This window comes from Aotus nancymaae, unplaced genomic scaffold (genome assembly GCF_030222135.1).
Source record: "Aotus nancymaae isolate 86718 unplaced genomic scaffold, 86718_ANA_hifiasm-v0.15.2.pri h1tg000077l, whole genome shotgun sequence".
In the NCBI taxonomy this organism is placed as follows: Eukaryota; Metazoa; Chordata; class Mammalia; order Primates; family Aotidae; genus Aotus; species Aotus nancymaae.
In genome coordinates, this window is record NW_026988492.1 from 16,975,931 (window position 1) to 16,997,684 (window position 21,754).

The 21,754-nt window shown below is 37.5% G+C and overlaps 1 protein-coding gene across 1 annotated transcript in view; it reads left to right on the forward strand.

Annotated features, from left to right (window-relative positions):
* The first annotated feature begins 17,060 nt into the window (after positions 1-17,060).
* ST8SIA6 (ST8 alpha-N-acetyl-neuraminide alpha-2,8-sialyltransferase 6) overlaps positions 17,061-21,754 on the forward strand; it is a 43,432-nt gene continuing 38,738 nt past the window's right edge. The window contains exon 1 of the mRNA XM_021670631.2: positions 17,061-17,139. The gene's annotated coding sequence lies outside the window, so the exon portion shown is untranslated. The remainder of the gene's footprint in view (positions 17,140-21,754) is intronic.

A 21,754-nucleotide genomic window follows, 5' to 3' on the forward strand; every position in this document is an offset into this window, starting at 1 on the left:
TTGTCATGGTCTGTTAGAGACTTAGAATTTTCTCTTTCTTCAGCCTATGTGTCCCTTTCACATTGCTAAAGTAGTATTTAGGAAGATGGAGTTATAGTGGGAGGGAAAAGTGCCCTTTTCCTCCCCTAGTCTTAACTATATTTTTTGAATAAAAGAAAATTAAGCAGTTGCCATTAGAACAAGTGGGATAGGGTCTTGTGTGCCATAATTCTCTATTCTGTGTGTTAGATTGTGAGCTCCAAAAAGAGCGGGACAATGCCTGGTTCACACGTCTATCCCCTGGTGCCAATCACAAGGGTTCAGCACACAGCAGTTGCTCAATAAATTTTTATTGAATAAACAAATAAATGAATGAATGTATTTCTTAGGTTTTTGAAGCATTTTGATACTATCTCTAATTCCTAGATTTAAAAAAATTATAAATCTATAAACCAACACTGTTTTGAAACCAATTTTATCTTCTTTGATTCCTTCTCTTACTTTGGGTCTCTACTTTTCTGGGTTTTTTTTCTACCCCGTCCTTTTCCTTTGAACGTTTCTCTGCCTTTCTGCAGCTCTGTTCTTTCCAGTAGGTTATCTCCCAGATAAAATATTATACTGTATTAAAACTCCTTATAGCCATCTTATCACTGTGAGTTTGCTCATTTTTCAGTATGGCAAACTTATTACTTATAATCTTTCTTGCTTATATTTTTAGAAAAATATCTCTATGGATATCCAAGCTGTCCATCTTATTCCTCATTTCCTCAGATAAATGAAATGATTTTTCTAAGAGTAGATACTTCAGAGGCGCTGACCCAGGAAACGAACTCATTTCCTTTTCTTGGGCTTTTCTGCCTCTGTTGTTTTTTACTTCCTTTTTTATGCTTTTCTTTTCTTTCCCCAAGAGTCCTGGCTCCCAAGAAAATGTACCATTAGATTTGTTCAGTTTCTACCATTTGGTCAGAATAGACCCCCTGCTCTAACAAAAGCTCCCAAACTGAAAGTCTGAGCAAAATATTTTACTCTCTCTTGCACAATATAAAATGTTCCTTCTTTATCAGGCAACTCTCCTGGGTGGCTTTTCCCCCGGATATTGATTCAGGGATACTGGCTTCTTCCATCTTAAGATCAAGCCATCTTCAACCATCTTGCTGCTCAAAGAGCAGGTACTAATAAAGAGAAAGACAATACTGCACGTAGCCTGCAGGGGGCGCACATCACTCCCATTCTCACTCCACCATCTGGGACTGGCCCTTCTAAATGTTGGGAACATGTTGGGGGTTTTGACCAATAGAATGCAAGAGGCGCTGATGTGCGGTGAGTGTTTGGGAACAGAGTGTCTGTTTTGGGCAGCTGTTTGTAGCAACAAGTGTGTGCTACAGAAAGGGAGCGCCAATCAGTAGTAGTCTGCCAGGCATCTCTGCCACATATGTGTTAAATAGCTTTACCATTCTCATCATTCTACTGATTATAGGCCTCTAGGGTGGCTCTTAAAGATGGAAAGAAACTTTTTTTTTTTTTTAAACAACAGCAATCTTGTACATCTTCTGAGCACCGGAGCATTTAAATAGAGCCTCTAGTAAGGGACTGAGATGTCTTCTAAGAAACAGCCTGTAAGCCACTGCCCTATACCTGTCTGCAGAATTGCTAGGGCATGGTGGGCTCACTTTTATTCAGACAGCTTTCTGGGGTAAAATACTAATGCTCAGAATCAAGATTTGGAACATCTGCGTTGCACAGACTAAGTGTGGCTTGTGCCATAGGTGAGTGTCTATGCTTGATGAGCTATTTCATGCCGTACCATTTAAAATCACTGAGAACAATCGAATTTTCTGAAAGATGGATTCTTCATGGGGTGGCATAAAGTTGTTAGAAGGCACCGTTTTGCAGGGTGAAATGCAAAGGGAACTGAAGACTAGCCCTAAGTGTTCTTCACTCTGTTATCCTGGGGAGAACAACATGACCTGATTGCTTCTTGAAAAGAAAAGGCATAAATTATGGCCGATCAAATTCAAAGAGCCCAAACGTGAGCATATCACTTGACAGCTTGCTAACCACACAAGTAGTCTTAAGTTTCAAGCTGTCCATCAGGAAGAAAGATTTTTGGTCATAGACAAGATTTTCTTGGCCTAGAATGACGTATGACTTGTTTCTGTTCTGCTTTAAATCTGTGGTGATTTCATTGCTTTTTAAAGCAATGTGCACGTTTTTGTCTTTTTACTCACCTCTGACCCTTTAATTTGCCTTTTCTGATCAGTTTTTAAGAGTTCCAGGGCTGTGCATGGTGGCTCATGCCTGTAATTCCATTGTTTTGGGACACCGAGGCTGGAGGATCACTTGAGGCCAGGAGGTTGAGGCTGCAGTGAGCTGTGATCACACCCCTGCACTCCAGCCTGGGTGACAGAGCAAGACCCTGTCTCAAAATTGGGATAAAAAGAGCTATAGATTAGAAAATAATACATCAACACCAAACAGTCATTCATATCAACACATTACATTCTTAGTATTTGGGGAAATTCCTCTTGGTAATCAAAGCCAAGGCTGTATTTGCTGTTATAAAATTTCAAGTTGGGAGGGCAGATGAGCTAATAATATATATACGTTTTTTGAGACGGTCTCATTCTGTCCCCCAGGCTGGAGTGCAGTAACCTTGGCTCACTGTAACCTCTGCTCCTGGGTTCAAGTGATCCTCCTGCCTCAGCCTTCCGAGTAGGTGGGATTACAGGCGCCTGCCACCATGCCAGCTAATTTTTGTATTTTTAGTAGAAATGGAGCTTCACCATGTTGACCAGGCTGATCTCAAACTCCTGACTGCAGGTGATCCACCCACCTTGGCCTCCCTAAGTGCTGAGATTACAGGCATGAGCCACCACTCCCAGCCGAGTTAATAATATTGAGAGTATGATAAAAGTGTCTGACAGTGTGTGCATTTAAACAAAAGTTACGTCAGATTTATTAAAATGTGGTTTAACAGTCATTCCATACTTCAAAGAGTACGTGAAAAATAATTACACTCTAAGAGTTTGAAAGCATAGTCTCTCTTAAATTATTTGAATTCGTATATTGTTTGTTTCAACTATGAACATGTATGACTTTTTAAAAAAATCTAATTCCCTCGGTTTAAAGATAAAAAGTGGGATTATGACTTGTTCAAAGTCAGGCAATCTGTTAGTGGGAAGTTAATAAAGACTGTATTTTTCCGTGCGTGTGTGTGTGTGTGTGTGTGTGTGTGTGTTTGCTGTGGTTGTTAACGTTAAAAGATAACTAGCATAATCCTAATATGAATTCTTTAGTTAATACTTGGTAAGAGTTCCTTACTATCATTTTTATGATGCTGAAGATTGGAATTGTGTATTATTTTATTGTAAGTACTTGTCAGTGGAAACAAAACTGAATTTTCTCTCAGAGAAAAATGGAAATGCTGGCTTGCTAGTTAGACAGCAGTGTTGATTATGCATTCATATCAGAAGGCTTCCTTATACTTCCTCAAATAACTAGCTATTTGAACAAAGCCTTTCTGGGAAGACCATGGCAATAAAAATAATCAAACTTATTTAAAGTCATTGAGAAAGAATTGGAATTATTTTCGATTTTAGAAGTGGCACAGAGAAAGCAAATCTGTTGCTGTTTTCAACATCTTCAAATATAACAGGCAGTGTTAAAGGTATAGTTTATTTGCTATTTGTGGTAGCCAGAGCTGCAAGGTGACTGTCATCCAAAAGGCCATCAGGATGACTACATTAGTGGAAAGGAGGGCTTTATTGGCAATATCATTTTGCAAGCTGGGAAGAGAGTCTCCAGCATGGACCATATGTGCTGTCTCTTCAAAGAGAGGAAGAGAAGGTTGGGTTATATGCCTCACAGGGTCTCTGTTACATGGTAAAGTCAAACATATTCAGCTGTTTCGGGGAAAAGTTATGCATATTTATAAGGGGGAGTCAAGTGCATGTGCTATGTATGTAACATACATCCCATATTCACTTTGGGGTGGGTTGTAGCATTTAAATGAGGTGGAATTTGGCTCTTTATGTCAAAAGGTGAACTGTAGGACACAAACACAATTTTTGCACAGCCTCTGGAAGCTGCTGAAACTGGCTTAAGGTCGGCTGCAGCTGCTTGTCAGAAAACAATAAGGCTGTCCTCTGTCCAATCAGAGTTGAGGTTATCTGGGTTATAAATCAGCCTGATAAATTGCCTGGTAGCTCCTGTTGTTAGGGAGTTTAGAGAGTGTGGTTTTTCTTGCAGCCGTGGGAATTTATGGAGTTGCCATGCTAGAATCCCTGAACCCTCAACCTGTAGGTAACTATTTTTTCCCTAACCTTATGGTTCTTAATTCATAAAAGAACATCTATTTTGGTCTCTCAGATCGAAGCTTCAAAGATCCTCTCTTCCTGGTATTTGCACACTTCTATAGTCCCTGCCAGCCTAAAGAGGGCTGCCCCGTGTAACCAATAGAATATTGCAGAAATAATGTGTGACTTTCAAGCAAGGTCATAAGAGACTTTGTGATGTTCTCTGCAATAATGAATGTTTATGGTTACTTTAAGCCACTAAATTTTGGAGTGATTTGTTACATAGTCATGGGTAACTAACTCATTACTCTGTTCATAATCCTCTACATTATTATATTCTTGTCATAATGGCGATAATTATTACTAACACAATTATCAATCGTGATACTCACAACTACCATTTTTGTGGGCCAACTCTCTGCCAGGTAATTTAAATGTATGTATAGCTCTTGCAATATTTCTTCAGAGTAGATTTTACTATTTTAATTCTACAAGTGAGACAGATGAGCTCTGAGGATGGCTTGCAGAACGTCAGACAGTTACAAATGGCAGATCTGAGATTTGGATAAAAGTCTTACTATTCTCTTTTCACTACTCCAAGGCATCACTCTTAATGACAGCAAAATTGTAAGTCAGAAATTTAAAAAGATAAAAGCATTGGATTTTGATTTTAAAATGTGAAGCTATTCAAAAGTGATCCAGCTCCAAAATTGTAACACACGTTCCTCACTTTACTTATTTTACGTAAGTGTCCATAATATAAATGTACTTAGATAGCATTGTCTTATGTAGCAGTACCCTACTTGCAGCTGGGTTATCCGTATGGTTTTTCTTGGTAAGATCTTGGCTGATGGCTAATTACTGTCATTGTTCAAAATTGGTGTCTGAAAACTTTGGACATTTTTAAGTTGTAGTCATATATTAAATGTTAATTTCAGAAACACAAAACAACCACCATGTGCCTCATATCATGGCAAGTACAGAAAGAGTTATTTTCAACTTGGAGAGTGCATTAGACTTACTGGGGAGCTTTTCTAAAGTATACATGGTTGAGAATGGATTTAAAACTCTTGAATGTAAGGAGCATGACAATAAGTGTATTATTTCTATTTCTTAGCTGTCCACAGTATATTAGGAGAGCCATATATTTAAACAAATATTTATCCTACAGTGGCTTTCCCTTCTCATTCTTTTATATATATGGAGTCTCACTCTGTCACCCAGACTGGAGTGCAATGGCATGATCTCAGCTCACTGCAACCTCTGTCTCCTGGGTTCAAGCGATTCTCCTGTCACAGCCTCTCAAGTAACCTGGACTACAGGCATGCGCCATCACTCCCAGCTAATTTTTTGTATTTTTAGTAGAGAAGGGGCTTCACCATATTGTCCAGGTTGGTCTCGAACTCCTGATCTCAGGTAATCCTCCCGCCTTGGCCGTCCAAGGTGCTGGGATTACAGGCATGAGACACTGCTCCCAGCCCCTTCTTTCTTCACTGCAGATTCCTTCTCACGTCTCCTCACTTTTGACACTGGATGCTCCAGAATTCAGTCCTCGGGCCTCATTTCTCTTCATCCTCATCGCTCAAGGACCCCACTGAGTCTCATGGTTTTAAATACCATACTGACAATTCCCAAATTTCTATCTTCCCACCTGAACCTCTTCGCAGGTTTGTATGTATCTCTGCCCAAATCAAAGCTTTCCCGGAATGTCTATAAGGGATCTCAGAGCTAGCCTATCTCACATTGATCTCCTGGACTTCCCTCTAAACTTTGTACGTTAGCACTCTTCCCTGTATCAGTTAATGACACGTCTATCCTGCTAGTTGCTTGGACCTGAAACTTTGGAGTTATCCTTGATTCCTGTCTTTTTAGCCATACCACATCCAATCTATTACCAAATCTTATTGGCAACCTTCAAATCAAATCCAGAAGCTGCTGATTTCTTCCTAACCCCACCACTCCCACTTTGGTTTAAGTCACCTTTATTCCTCTGCTGGATTATGGCAAACATCTCTTCATTTTCTCCCAACTTCCTTCTCTTGCTCTCTTAAGGACTATTTTCAACAAAGTAGACAGATGGATCGTATTTATGTAAGTAGATAGATAACTTCTCTGCTCCAAAGTCTTTCAGTTTCACTCAAAATAAAAGATAAAGTTCTTCTAGTGACCTACAAGATCCTTACAAATGCTTCTCAAATATATATGTAAATTTTTGCCATTAACAATACAAAGGAAGTAGTCTCGAAGAAAGTTATACTGTGCTATAGAAATGACAAGAGATGATAAAGTAATAATGATAAGGTATAGTTGGGGTTGTAACATTAATAGGTATAATATCTATAATAATATCATAATAAAGGAGAAAAGGAAACAGAGCTATATAGGAATAGTGTTTCTATGTATCCCTGCAATTAAACTTGTATAAATTTGAAGCTGGTTCTGATAAGTTAAGATGTGCATGGTAGACCTTAGAGCAACCATACTGAAAATAGCTAAAATTATTAAAGATGTAAGATGCTACATTAGAAAATATTTACCTAAGTCAAAACAAAGCTATAAAAGAGTACTAGAGAAATGAAAAAAAAACATGAAACATACAGCAAACAAAAAGTAAAATAGCAAACATAAATCTATATAAATAACCAATTAAATTTGAATGGATTAAATCACCCAACTGAAAGTCAGAGATTGTAACACTGAATTAAAAACAAGATCCATTTCTATACTGTCTATAGAAGACACACTTTAGACTCAAAGATATGACAGATTTAAAGTAAAAGGGTGGAAAAAAGATACATTGTGCAAATAGCAACCACAAGAAAGCTGGAGTGGCTCTACTGATGTTAGACAAAGTAGACTTTTAAAACAAAAAAGTTAAGAGATAAAGATTTTATAGTGATAAAGGTCATCCATTAGCAATGTATAATAATTATAAACGTGTATGCACCTAGTAACAGAGCACCAAAATACATGAAGCAAAAAAAGAGTGAAACAAGTCAACAATAATAGTTCAAAACTTCAGTATCCACTTTTAGTAGTGGATAGTACAATGAGAGAAGATTAACATGGAAATAGAAGACCTGAAGAACACTATAAATCAACCAGACATACAACACTCCATGTAACCACAGACTATGATGATCTAAATGCACACAAATCATTCTCCAGCATATACCATGTGTTAGATGATTTTTTTAAATGCAGTAAATTTAAAAGAATAGAAATAATGCCAAGTATAATATCTGATCACAATGAAGTGATATTTGAAGTCAGTAGCAGAAAAACAATTTGGAAAACTCAGAAATGGCTGTGAATTAAACAGCACATTTCTAAATGTCCAGTGCATTCAAGATGAATCAAAAGTAGAATCAGAAAATACTTTTAAGATGAATGAAAATGAAGACATGGCATACCAAAACTTATAGGATGCAGGGAGTAATAGATAAAGGATACAGGATTTTTTTATGAGGTGCTTAAAATGTTGTAAAATTGACTGCAGTGATGTTTGAACATGTCTGTGAATATAACAACAACCACTTAACAGTATGCGTATGCTTGGTGAATTGTATGGCATACAAATTATATCTCAATCAAGCTACTAAAAACTTTAATATGTCTACATATCACCTGTGGGATTTTGTTTCAATATAGATTCTAATTTTGTGGGTCAATAATGGGGCCTGAAATACTCCATTCTTTTTTTTTTAATTTATAAAGAAAATGAATTTTTAAAAAAATTTTTTTGAGACAGAGTCTTGCTCTGTCACTCAGTCTGGAGTTCAGTGGTGCAATCTTGGCTCACCGCAACCTCTGCTTCCTGAGTTCAAGCGATTCTCCTGCCTCATCCTTCTCAGTAGCTGGGATTACAGGGGCCTGCCACCACACCCAGCTAATTTTTGTTTTTTCAGTAGAGACGGGGTTTCAACATGTTACCCAGGCTGGTCTGGAACTCCTGATCTCAAGTGATCTGCCTGTCTTGGCCTCCCAAAGTGCTGGGATTACAGGCATGAGCCACTGTGCCTGGCCAAGAAAAGGAATTTCTTTCTTAAGCTATGGAGGCTAAGAAGTCCAAGGCTGAGGGGCTGCTGAGGGTCTTCTTGTTGGTGGGGACTCTGTGTAGAGTCCCTATCTTATGTGATACCAATACCTCTGGTCTCAGGTTCACACTTTAAATAGCAAGGCCAAGAGCATCCGACTTCTTATTACCTTTCTGATCTCATCTCCTGCCACCTTCATGACTGGATTCATGAGTGACTGAGAGGTGGATTACAGCCACCCAGATCATTTTGTGTCCGTCAAACACACCATGCCTCCCTCTACCTCCAGCCTTTGCAGTTGTTACTCACTTTGCCCAGAATGCTCTCCCCACACTTGCACCCCCTTGTATTTGCACAGCTTACTTAATTACATTTTTCAAGTATGTACTCAATTATCACCTCTCAGGGCTTCCTTGGCCACCCTACAAAACTGCAACCCTATTCCTCATACTTTCTTTCCCTGTTGTCCTGCTTTACTCTATTTTTTTTTTTTTTTTTTGTATTACTTAGTACATTGAAGTACCTAGCACTTTAACATGCTATTAATGTATGTATTATTTGGGTTTGCTGTCAACACTTACTACAATGTAAACTTCATGAGAACATAGATTTTTGTGTTCTGTTGCTTATTACTGATGCACAGAACAGTGTCTCATGCATAGCAAATGCCCAGTAAATATTTTTTCAATAAATATGTGAAAATAAAAGGATAAGTGCTATAGGGATATGTAATAGATATGGGGTGGTGCAAAGGATTGTCAGGAGGGAGGGAAGAATCCACTTTGCTTATGTGAGTTGGGACAACTGAAGATGCAAAAGGTTAATAGCCACTCAATATGGCTTAAAAATCTGAGCAGGTGTTCTGTGCGTGTTTGTTCCTTTGCTGTTGTAACTTCAAGAAATGGTGAAATCGCAAATTTATTGGTTCTCTCAGACTCTGCAATGTATAGGACTTATTTGTAAAAACTGATGGTATAAAATCACTAAATTGTCACTTTTATCTCTGGATATCCTCTTATAGGTCTGGAGATTTCTTTCTATAAACTTGAAAAGCAGGTCATCATTTTTTTCATCTTTAGAAATCTTATAGTGATTGTGTGACAGGAGGAAATATGAAAATCTTAAACATCAGACTCATTATTTGTTTATTCATTCTCTTTATCCTGGTGACGTATTTGCAGTTTGCAGATATTTGTGAAGAAGAAGTGATGTGGTTTGGCTGTGTCCCCACCCAAGTCTCATCTTGAATGATAGCTCCTATAACCCCCATTTGTCATGGGAGGGACCTGGTGGGAGGTAATTCAATCATGAAGTCGGGTTTTCCCACACTTCTCATGATAAATAGGTCTCAAGAGATCTGATTGTTTTATAAAGGGCAGTTCCCCTGCACACAATCTCTTGCCTGCCACCATGTAAGACATGTCTTTGCTCCTCCTTTACCTTCTTCCATGTTTGTGAGGTCTCCCCAGCCATGGGGAACTGTGGGTTCATTCAATCTCTTTTTCTTTAGGAATTACCCAGTCTCGGGTATTTCTTCACAGCAGTATGAAAATGGACTAATACAAGAGACTTCAAGATACTGAAAATTCTGTTTTGTGTTTTGCTGTGAGCCACTGCTTGATTTTGGCATTGTATCAAATTTTCCATGGAGGTACAATTCAATTACCCCAAAATAATGCTGAGAAACAGCATCATGAATAGATTGCCATTTGTGTTATAAATTATTGGCTGATCATCCAGATCTATTGTTCGTGCTTTTTCTTCTTGCTGCAGGTACTTGAGGCTGACTTCCTTGGACTACGTTAATAAATGTACTCTCTTTCTCTTACCCTTTGGCGTCTGGTTAGGTTCAGCCTATGGGAGTCATTGGCAGGAGAGTGGAAGGTGGAAGGAGAGAGAGAGATTGGGGGATTTACTCCTCTGGATCCCTCTCTGTGGGCTGGGATTAGGGATGACTACATCTTCTACCAAAGGCTATCACCCTTGTCTTCACCTACAGTCACAGCTCTCAATCGGTCACCTGTAGATTTGGGGGTGGTAACAGCTCTTTTACTGTACTCTGCTGATGGCCCTAGTGTGCTCTGCCAATCCGTGTAGCTTCTTCTCCATCACATCCCACCCCTTTGTAAATAGATACACCATTCCCTCTTGGTTGGCTAAGGTTAGTCACTGCTCACAGCATTTCCTAGCACATCTTAAGTATATGCTTAATACCAGTACCCGTTCTAGAACAAAGGAAGCATCCCTTAAAAAAAAAAAAAGTCTGGCTTTTTCAAATAATACAGTATAGCACTTTAGAGATTTCACTGGGGCTGTGAAGATGCACTGGCATCTTGAGGAGTTAATCTCTGAAGCTGCTTTCTAATATTTATTTAACTTGTCTGAGGGACATTAAAAGATACGGAGAAAATAAAAGTTTCAGACCCCCTCTCCCCATGCCAGTTAATGATACCCATGACACTCTAATTAGAAGTTACCATCGTGCCTGGTTGAAAACAATGTAAATTGAAGTCTTATACCTTTAGTGGATAAAATGTCAGAGCCACTGCATAGCTCAACTCAGTCTACCTGCCATACACTTCTCCTAGTTTAGCTTTCCTACACTCATTAGCTATTCCTTGAAAGAATATTACCCAGTGGAAATGATTGACTGTATTGACTGAAAGTCTTGTAGCACTGCATTCGTTTGCAGAATCTATTTTCAAGTAGAGCTGAGCTCTTCAGGGGCTTGGTGAAAATGCTGCAAAAGACTTTTTGATCTACACAGAACACCACTGAGAAAACTACTGACAATATTACTGTGTTATCCCCACGTGTTTCAGTGGGTGAAAAATGGTTGGCTTTCACCATGAAGAGATGTCATAGGAAACCAAATCAGTATCTCGGCTGCTTAAATAAGACTAATAAATGAATATCTCCAAGATAACTTCTAGGCACTTAGTAGGTGTCCAATACAGTAGTCCCCCTTGTCTGCATGGGATATGTTTCAAGACCCCCTGTGATGCCTGAAACCATAGACAGTGCAGAACCCTATATATATATACTATGTTCTTTAAGTCTGATAACTGAGTGGCTTCGAAGTAACTAAGTCAGCAAGCAGGTAGCATAGACAGGGTGTGTCTGCTGAACAGAAGGATGATTTACATCCCAGGCTGGATGGAGCAGGATGATGTGAGATTTCATAGGCCACTCAGAGCAGTCCACGATTTTGAACTTATGAATTGTTTCTGGAATGTTCCATTTAATGTTTGTGAACTGTGGTTCACCATGGGTAACTGGAACTGAAGAAAACGAAACCATACATAAGGGGAAACTAATGTAAATTTTTAATCATTTAATTAATTAACCATAAATTACAGTGTTTGAAAAGCCCTCTTTATATCTTAATTGAGATCAAACTAGTCACAGCATGTGGGTCTTCATCTTCAAAGAGACATTTCTAGAAAAATGTTTAAAATTTTAATATGACATTTATTATCATTTAGTAGGTTATTTATAATTTGTGGCTTATTTTGAATATTACTAATAATGATTTAAATAGGCATTATTTATTCCTTTGAACATAACTTGCTGCATTATTTAGTGTGATTTATTGTATGTCTTGGGACAGAAAACGTTTCTGTTGGGATTAATTTTCAGTTTCATTATGAAAATAGATGAGCTACAACATGATATATTGGAAAGAGCCAGAATGTGAATCAAAAGTCATGAGTTTAATTCTTAGCTCATCTACATCCAATGCAATATTGAGCAAGCTGTTTATCTTCTCAGAAGTTTTAGTTTTGTCATCCAGAAAAGTAGATACGATATCTGAAGCAGAGCGACCTCCCAAGATTTTAGGGTGATATGTAAGTGTGCAGAAAGTATGATGCGATTTAGAACATTTTACTTAACAGGAAGCTTTTGCAGAGATGCACCTATCACCAAATTGGCCCACAGCTGTAGCACGCATGTGGTTTTAACTCTTCAAATGATTTTTGGTTGCAACCATGCTTCCGTTTTATAATTGCGATGATCCTATGGCAATCTTAATTTTCTAAAAAAAACTCTTGGTGATTTAACTTTCACTAAAAAAGGGCAAGAACCTAGAAAAAAATTTGCTTTGATGTCCTTTATTCTTTTGTCTTCCCCTCTATACTATCAGAGGATAAAACTTCATTTCTAGATGGGATGTAAAAATGACTTTTGAACACATAGTCTCAGGGAGTAAGTAGCCTCAGTAGTCTTCCAATTGTAAAATGTCCAGAAGTGTATCTAACAATAGATGGATCTGCTATAAGGTATTCACTTGGTTTTACATATCAGTGACCATAAAGTCAAAAGCCATTTTATTCGGCTAACTTACCAGTAAACTTAGATACATTATGATTGACGTCTTTCAATATTAGGTTAAATTGGAACCAGCTACAATATATGGGGAGCTGTTTAAAACAAAATATTTTAGACTATCCACATTCTACAATGCTCATTTTTTCCCAATTGTCCATAGATGGTAATTTTAATGTTCTTTACTAAGCTCAATATACAGGCAAGAATGATTGCAAGAAAATCTCTGCTTTTCAAGTAAGCTAAAGTAGAAGTATAATATACTCAGGAGCATTTGCACACAATTTTGGTGGTAATAAAGTCACCTTTAATTTTGCAATGTAGTAGTTGCTGTTTGGATGTTATATGCTCATTTTGTATAACCCAGAGCCACTCTGGATCTGTCTTATTTGATGAGCTAGGTGTGGTGGCAAAGTCTCACCTGGCCTTTTCAGCAAGCTTCAGTGAAGCTCAAACTATGGGGATAATGAATGGGTACGAGCCAGGCCAACAGGCTCCTAGCTGGGATGAGAAGTGTAGGAGCTATCGTTAGCTCATTCACGTTTTACTATTAGCTTGGGTGGAGGGGGGAAGCAGAGAAACCTGATTTGTCAAATTTGCTAATTCCTGTGATGTAAATGCTCCCACTGCAGCTGATTTCAGGCTACTAATGGTTTAATAACCTGTTCACAACATTCCTGGAAACTTAACGGTCAGCTCCCACAAGCTTGTGTGAGGCAACTCCAGAATATTAATAAGATAAAATATGGAGGAAGGGACAAGAGGATCCCCACACCCATGCCATGTCAACAGAAAGGACTGAGAAAGATTACCCTCAAGTCCAAGAGTCAGCCAAAAAGAGATAGGGATTTACTGTATTCTTTGTTTTTAAGTTGCAGAGGTTAGATCACTACTACCTAGCAATATAACCCCCTTTCTCCATTTCCTATGTGAACTCATCGGCAAGTTCTACATTTGTCACTATTGAGAGAGCTCAAAAAGGAAGATGTGTACAGTCAATGTATGGGTTATTCACAGAAAAAGGGGGTAGTAGTTTAACAGGACACATACACACATATATGCATGCCTTCTTTAACGCTAAGAAACTGGGAAATTAAGAAGGGTGAATTGGATTAGTGGACTGAGAAAACTGACTAATGACCTATTAAGCTCTAATGTGAGAACTCTCAAGCAATACACTGAAGGAGGGCTGGGCTTTAAATGGGAGATGTGTAAATAGGAAAAGTCAGTGGAAGTCAGTGCTGAGCGAAGTTTTAAGTGGAAGCCATAATACAAGCTTGGAGCTTATTCAGAATAGTTTATGACCTCATTGCATGTTATATTTATATTTAAACATGCATTTCCTAGGTTAACAAAAACAAATCAGCGTGTTGTAGGGATTGTGCTGGGCCAGGAATGGTCAGACCTCAAAGTCCTGAGGGGAAGGGAGACACTGAGAAACCAACATGTAGACTCATAATTAAATTCAGTGTGAGAGAGGATATTATAGAAATGTTGGTCAAAGCAGTCTGAGAGCTCATAGGAAGTAGTAACTTATTAACTATCCAGGAAACTCTTTAAAAAAGCATATCAATTTAAATATACTCTAGGTTCATAATAAATCAAATTTCAAATTTTAGATATTTGATCCTTAAAAACGGCTGATATATAGTGCTTATTATCTTAGTTATAGCATCATGGAAAATGCAATTTTTAGTTTAGTAATAAACATTTAAAAATGTTTTGAGGATAAATAATGTTCAATGAACTTCCACTTAAGTGTATAATTTGTCAAGTGCTGGCATATGTATACAGCATTTCTATAATCATTAGATGATGATGTCATCTCTGAATAAAGACAGTTTTACTATTTCCTTTTTAATCTGGATGGCTTTATTTCCTTTTCTTCTTTATTGCATTCGTTGGACCTCTAATACAATGTGGAATAGACATGGTGAAAGTGGACATTTTTGCTTTGTTCCTGATCTTAGGGGGAAAGCATTCATCATTCAGTCTTTCACCATTAAGTGTGATCCTAGCCATAGGTGTTTTTGTAAATGCTCTTTATCAAAATGTGGAAATTCCCTTTTATACTAAATTTTCTGAGAGATTTTGTCATTGTTAAATGTTGGATCAGGTCAAATCCTTTTGTGTACTGAGATCATTATTTGTGTTTTCTTTTTGAATCTGGTAATATGGTAAGCTGCTTTGATTGATTTTAAAATAAACCAAATTCCTGATATACACCTCAGTTGGTCACAGGGCTTTATCCTTTCTACATGTTGTTGGGTTCAATTCAATAATATTTAGTTGAAGATTTTTTGCATCTATCTTTATGTGAAATGTTGTTCTGCCTGTTTTTTTTTTTTTTTTTTTTTTTAATGTCTTTTCATTATTTTTGTATCTGGGTAACCCTGTTCTCATACAGTGAGTTGGGAGGTGTCTTACCCCCTTCAATTTTCTAGAAGAGTTTGTATAGAATTGGTGTTAATATTCCTTAAATGTTTGATAAAATTCTCCAGTGAAGCCATTTGACCCTAGTGTGTTTTGCTTTGTTTTGTTTTGTTTTTTTGTAGGAAGAATTTTGATTACAAAATCAATTTTATTGGCTATAAGCTTTTAACAGCTATAGGACTATTTTTGTTATCAATTTCTTCTTGTGTGGGCTTTGGTACTTTGTGTCTTTCAACACATATATCCATTCCATCTAAGGCACAAAATATTTTGGCAGAAAGTTATTATGTTTTAATGTTTTTAAGATTCTTAGCACTCCGTCCTCTCTCATTTCTGGTACTGGTCATTTGTATCTTTTCTCACTTTTTCTAATCAGTGTGACAACAGTTTTATCAATTTTATTGATGTTTTCAGTGAACCAGCTTTTGATCTCATTAAATTTTAAAAATTTTATTAATTTCTACTCTAATCTCATTTTTTTCATTAATATTCTTTGCTTGGGAATATTATTTCCTTGCTCAAAAATATACTATCGATAAAGCCCTTCTAACTTCGTTTTAATGATTCTTTTTTTTACTTTTATTTGCTTATTTATATAAAATATGCTTCATGTAGACAACATATGAATTGGTTGTTTCTTCCTCCTCCTCCTCTTCTTCTTCATTTTCATCTTAGCCTTCATCTTCATCTTCTTTTTCATCTTCTTTCATCTCCCAGTTTGACATTTTTTGCCTTTTAATTGGTATGTCTAGATCATTTATATTTGTTGAGATTAGTCAGACAGTTGGGCCTAAGTCTGCCATCTTACTGTTTGTTCTCTATTTATCTGTTCTTTGTTCCCTTCCCTCTTCTTCTGCCTTCCTTTGGAGTGAGTATTTCTATGATAACATTTTCATAATTTTGTTTGATTTTGCTGGTTTAGATCAGAAGAATGCATCTTTTTCTTATTGCTGTCTGTTGTCAAATGATTTATATCACTTCTATTTCTACTTCCTGTCCCCCACCTCTTTCTGGCCTTTGTTCTATAGCTGTCATGCATTTGTGTCTACATATATAACCACCCCCTCAAATATTATTATAGTCACTTTAAACAATTATCTTTCAAGAAGACTTAGAAAAATAAGAAAAAGTCTTTCATATATATTTACATGTTTTCCATTCCCAATAGTCTTCATCATGTTCTGTTAATCCAGCTATCAGTCTGGTTTCATTTTTCTTCTCCATTATGTCTTCAACATATATTCTATCTCATCATTGTAGAGCCTTTGATCACTAATAGCTGGCAACTAATGAATAAGTTACTAATTGAAATAAGATTTAAGAGTTCTCACTCAAAGGGATATTTGCATTTCAAATGAGAACACAAAGACTAAAGGATATTCTGTGCTTCAGGAATTAATACTTAGTGGTGGAATTTCAGATAGGGAGAGATCTGCTGGGGACTGGGATCCTGCTCCGTGCTTCTCAAACTGTACCACAGTACCTACAGATTATTATGTCAGTAAACATCTCTCTCAACTGTCCAGTCTCGGTGTTGAATGTACAGTTCAAAATTAAAACTTAAGATAATTATTTGGAAGAAATTTTTGTCTATACATTCCAAGGTAAATGTATGAACTTGAGAGTCTGAAAAAATCTATTGACTACATATTTATGGCAAACATCTGTAAATATATATTTATTTGTCAATTATTTCAAGGCAGGGTGAAATGTCCACAGGATATATATGTGAGTTGGTGTGCTATCATGGTTTTTAATACTATATTTCGCTTATGATATGTGCAAACTACAGATCCCTAAACCAACATAATAATCATTTACAAATTGTACTTTCTTGGTGTTTTGAGGATGATTTTAATTATGCCTGCCTCACCTTATATCAAAAAATATTTATAGACTAAAATGAGATTATAAAAGTATCTTCTAAGAAGATGTACATATGAAATCATTATTTTCTAATTATATTGACATTTACTTTTTAGGTATTCAGAGAACGACTACCTTCAGATTATCACAGATATACAGAGTTGTCCATGGAAAAGGCAAGCAGAAGAATGTGCAAATTTCAGGTAAATTTTATTTTCATTAAGAATATGAGATGTTTAAACTGTCTTGTTCATTTGCTTTGTAGAAAAATCAGCAATATGTTATTAAAAAAAGTTTTTAACCCCAGCTGGCAATGATGCCTGTGGAATCCTAAGACCCTCTCATGAGGCACATGGCGTTCCATTCCCATCTCTTGTGTAGAAATTGGCATTATGTTACTGTTTTCATTACAAAAAAATCCCAAATTCAAAAGAAAGATTTTATTATGTCTTTAAGTTATATTTTAGAAGATGTTGTGTTTTTTTGGTACCATTTACATTTGTTATTTATTTATTTATTTAGTAAATAAAATGTGATAGCATTAAAGAACGTTTGGAAAACATAATCCATAATTCCATCACTTTAGAACAACTTTTGTTTTCTGCATACACTCTTCCAGTTTTTCCTCATTCACTTTTTAACACAAGTGACATTCAGGGGTGTGAGCTGCTCTAAGTAGTAACTCAGAGAGGAGGTGTCAACTCGCAAAACCAGGTTATCACTTGACCATTGTAGGGCTGTGGTTGGAAAACTTGTAGCCCATCCAGACAAAAATAAGCTTTGTTAAAGCAATATGCAGTGAGGGAGAGTCAATACTTATCTGGTAGTTCTTGTCCCCCATACCTCCACATGTCATAGATCAAGATCAGCCGTCTCTGTGCTTGCTTTGTCTAGATTGCTCTGGTTTGGTTTGTGAAGGGGGCTTCTTTTCTTTTCCCTCCTCCTTCCTCTTTGTCTTCTTTTTCTTCTTCTTTCTCTCCTTTCCTTCTCCTCCTCCTTCTTCTTTTTCCTCTTCCTCTTTTCTCCTCCTTTTCTCTTCTTCCCCTTCCTTCCTTCCCTCCTCTTCTTCCCTCCTGTTCCCTCCTCCTCCTCTCCCTTCTTCTTCTTGTTCTTCTCTTCCTCCTTCTCCTCCTCCTTCTCCTCCTCTTCCTCCACCTCTTCTCCTTCTCCTTCTCCTTCTCTTCTCCTTCTCCCTCTCCCTCCTCTTCTCCTTCTCCCTCTCCCTCCTCTTCTCCCTCCTCCTCTTCCTCCTCCTCCTCCCTCCTCCTCTTCTTCATCTTTCTTCTTTCTTCTTCTATCTCCTTCTTTCTCTTTCTCCTTCTCCTTCTTCTCTTTCTTCTTCTTCTTCCTCCCCTCCTCCATCTGCTTCTTTTCTGCATTCTGATTCTTTCCTGTACATTCCATTCCAATTTCATCCTATGCCACATTATTTTATTCTATTATGATCCAGAGACAGGTCTTTATCTTTACTCATTATTTTCAAAGTTTACTTGAAGCATTAAACTTATAAAAATATTACTAAAGAGTTTGCTTTCCCCTAAAATACTCTAAGAAATATCTGCTGTTTGGTTCTCTTTTGCATGTGGGAAGGCAGTTCTTGTTTGCCTTGTGCAGTGGCTCTGCTGTTCCTTCTTTAGTCAGAATATGCTGGTATAATTGGACCAATGCCTTTGATTCTGCTGCCAACCTGAGGGGGTTCTGCTCCACCCCTACTGAATGAAAGAGTACCTTCCTGGTTGTGTCAAAGCCAAAAGTGGGTATCTTCCCTCCACTGGGTAGACACATGGATGCCATGACTTCCTGCACGATACCATTTAGCATCTTTCCTACCTGATATTTTAGGAAGAGAGGCTGGAAAGGGGATTCCTGTTTAACTATTTTATTTCCAAGATGTTTTATGCTATACAATTCTATTTAAGACTGGATTTGAGAGGTCCTGGTGGCAGGAAGATTAGATTGAAAATTGCACAATCATAACCTGAATGATCACAGGGTCAACAAGTGATAGCAGAGTCTGATTTTGAGAGACCTTTCTGCATATGAAAAATAGACAAAAAAAGTCGAGGGAGAGGGAGAGATTCAGGTAGTGAACTATTGAGGGTGAATCTAAGATAATTAGCTGAAAGATAGATTAGTAATGACTCTAATGATCAGAGGATCAATCTAAGATAATTAGCTGGAAAGATTAGTAGTGACTGTAATGATAAAAGTAGGGAGTATAGGAGCTTTTACTTCTGCTGTTGAGTTCAGACCAAGCCTCTTGATAGTAATGCAAATAAGACAAAGTGTACCAAACACCTATGTGAGGGCACTGGCATGCCACCAAGTCAGGGCGAATTTAAAGGACTAAAGCCCAGGAGGTGAGGGGAGCCCAATAATAGGGGCTATTTTTCTCACAAGGAACTTGCCAAATATAAAGGCAAAATTTGGCTAAGAGGCAGAGAGGCTGAGCAGAGCTTCCAGCAATCCCTGGAAAAACCAATTTTAAAAAAAACTGAAAGCCAATTTTGAATCATTTCCATCCTGAGTTGGATTTAGATCTGCCCTTAGCTTAGATGCCTGATAGGAGCAAAAGGAAATTCCCTTTGGAGGAAGGTAACCTTATTCAGAGCCTTAAATCATTTCTGTACGTATTCACTCACAGTGTCTGACTCAATTTCAAAACGATATTATCTGTAAATCTTTTTTCTTTCTTTCCTTTCTTTTTTTTTGGACAAAAATCAGTCTCTTCAAATCCAGAGCTATATGAGAGTCACTGCTGCAGATTATGATGTATGGAATCTGCATAGATGGCTGCTCCATGGAGGGTACAGCCATTCTAACCTTAGTACCATTTTGATGTTAAAAAAAAAAAATCATCAGTAACCATGACGATTACTCCCAATGGCCTCTCCATCCCTTCAGGGCCAATTTAGGTAAACATCTTAGGCCAGGCACAGTGGCTCACACCTGTAATCCCAGCACTTTAGGAGGCTGAGGCGGGTGGATCACTTGAGATCAAGAGTTTGAGACTGGCCTGGCAAAAATGGTGAAACCCTATCTCTTCTAAAAATACAAAAATTAGTTGGGCGTCTTGGTGCATGCCTGTAATCCTAGCTGCTTGGAAGGATGAGATGGGAGAATCACTTGAATCTGGGAGACGGAGGTTGCAGTGAGCTAGATTGCACCACTGCATTGCAGCCTGGGTGACAGAATGACTCTGTCTTGAAAAAAAAAAAGTAAACATCTGGGGCTATAATGCACTTTGTTGTCATAGAAGAGAACAGGCACAGAGACATTTATTTGTTGACTTGAATATTTATTGTAATGTTCTTTTTATGGGCATATTTCTAAACTAAGTTATAGCAGCCCTCAACATAAATTTATGCAATTAAATCATAATAAACCACCTACTTTCCTAAATTTTTACTGATATAGGTAGCCAAATCTGGGGAGTCTCTGGCTTGTTGAAAAAGCTGATATTATGGATATGTCCCCTATAATTATAAATGTCAGGTAGCTAAATCATTTTTAATTTTATTGTATTTACTTAGAGAATTTTATACCAAATTGAAGAAAAGTAAAATGCGAGTTTTAAAAATGTCGTAATTTTTAAGCAGCAGTTACAAAAGTTACATTAAATTTAGAAGAATACAAACAAGTGAATGTATTTTAAACCCATCTCTAACTTGATTGTTGGAACTTCCAAGAGTTGATGCCTGGGGATTATTTGAAAGTTATAGGACTCCTGTGGTCAAATGATCTAACAATAAGAGAGCTTAAAAGTTATTTTTCTTAAATAAATAGGTCACTTGGTATCAAAAAAGGTAAAGTTTATTTAACCACAAATATTTAGGATTTACTGAGTCAGAGCACTATAGCCTTTTTTCATGCCTGGTAGAGTGCTGGGCACAAAATAGGGTCTTAATAAAAATATTAAATAAATGGATGTATGAAAGTAAACAAAAAAGTATAATGTTTTCTTACTGAACTCAAAGGATTTATAGTCACTTTAGAAAGATAAGAAATATAAATATGAATATTTATGATTGAATATCAGAGTAAGTGATTTAGAAATACTGTGCTATGTTAATGCAAGATCACTGTGGGATATAGTTTTTTGAAATTTTGTGAGAAGAGGCAGAACTTGAGCTGTAGCTCTAAATTTAAAGATGGCTGGAAAGGGAGAGTGAGACCAGTTTGGCAGTGATGAGGCTAGGAATAAAGACTAGTAAGTTTCAAGGCCAGTTGGGCTGGAGCAATGTACTTGTACTATTAGGTATGCAGGATAAAGGGGATCATTTCAGGTAGACAAGGAAGGATCTGATGCACAGAGATCTGGTTATCAGAGTAAAGTCCACAGACATTCTGTAGATACCAGGAGCCCAAGAGTGTTATATGTAAATTTTGGGGGCCACAAAAGAAGTAGCATTCAAATATAAATTTCCTCAGCAAGGCAATTTACTTCTATAGAAGGGTGCATCTCACAGATGGAGCAATGGCGAGTGCACACCTGGACAAGAGAAGGGAAGGGGTTCTTATTCCTGATGCAGATAGCCCCTACTGCTGTGTCATTCCCCTGTTGGTTAGGGTTAGACCACACAGTCTAAGCTAATTCCAAATGGCTATTTTAAAGCAGGGGTATGAGCTGGAGTGGCAGGGTGGGTAGTTTGGCAGGAAGGATAGTTACAGGACAGGTCAGAATAGGTGACCAGGGGTGACTCAGGTCAAAGCAGGTGACCAGGGCAGGTGACAAGAGCAGGTGACTGGGATGAGTCAGGACGGAGCAGGGAACTGGGAGAACAGATGTGAATTACTGATTAGAACTGGTGGAAAAGG